This window comes from Anoplophora glabripennis, unplaced genomic scaffold (assembly GCF_000390285.2).
Source record: "Anoplophora glabripennis isolate ALB-LARVAE unplaced genomic scaffold, Agla_2.0 scaffold223, whole genome shotgun sequence".
Taxonomy (NCBI): Eukaryota; Metazoa; Arthropoda; class Insecta; order Coleoptera; family Cerambycidae; genus Anoplophora; species Anoplophora glabripennis.
The window spans coordinates 681,195-682,206 of record NW_019416365.1 but is presented as its reverse complement, the minus strand read 5'-3'; positions in this window follow the sequence as shown (position 1 = coordinate 682,206).

Below are 1,012 nucleotides of genomic sequence, written 5' to 3'. Positions count from 1 at the left end.
TGCATTTTAATGAAACATAGTGATGATTTTATATATATTTTAATGGGTGGTTTTATTTAGAGAGGGTTTGTTCTGTAATGAGCTTGAGTAGAATTCCAGTAAAATATACTAAAATTTTTGTTGAGGGGTTGGCGACCTTGCTATAGAGAAACTGGGAAACTAGTTTTTATATAAATAATTGCTCTGCTCTGAAAGTTCGAAATTTGTTAACTAAATCTTACTGATACCACCGCAGATCAACAGCTGATGATAATGCAAAATGTTAATTCTTCACTCCTCTTCCCCTTTTCCTCTTCTCCACTTAGCTCATCTTAACAAAAATATTTAGAACGTTTTACTGAAATTCTACTGAAAAGCTAAATACAGAACGGACCTATATTCTGATAACTGTAGCTCATTTCCTGTTTCTGTTCTTGTTTTGTCATCTTGGTTCCAGATATATAGGGTGTCTCACGGTGGCGGCCCATTAGAATTATTTCAGAGACTACTTCGATTTGAATTTTGAAAATATCGGATACCGGGTTTTCGGGCATGCCCTTCTCAACTAAAATAATGGCGTCCACGTACCACTTCCGGTTATACCGGAAGTTGCCATCAGCTTGCTTATTTCAAATGGAACACCCTATATACTACTGCAATTTTCGATTCTACGTGTTATTTTATGTGGACTTGTATGAAGTTTCCCTATCCCCCCTATAAAATTAACTGTTTTCGACATATTTAATTTTTTTCAAAAAAATGGAGATAAACAGTGACTAGCTTCAAACCATGTGTATTTTATAGTAAGAAAGATAAAGCAACAATATTTATAGGGGGGATAGCTAGATCCCTAAGCTTCCCATCCATACTTTCAAAGTGGCTTAATTGCATACAGGGTGCTAGAAATTTAATGCCGAGTTTAGTTAACTTCAAACCTTCATAAGTCGTTTTTTTTTTAAATGGAACACCCTGTATGTTTTTCTATATTCTGATACACAATTTTATTCTCTTTCGAACGGTATCAGGGTTCCCT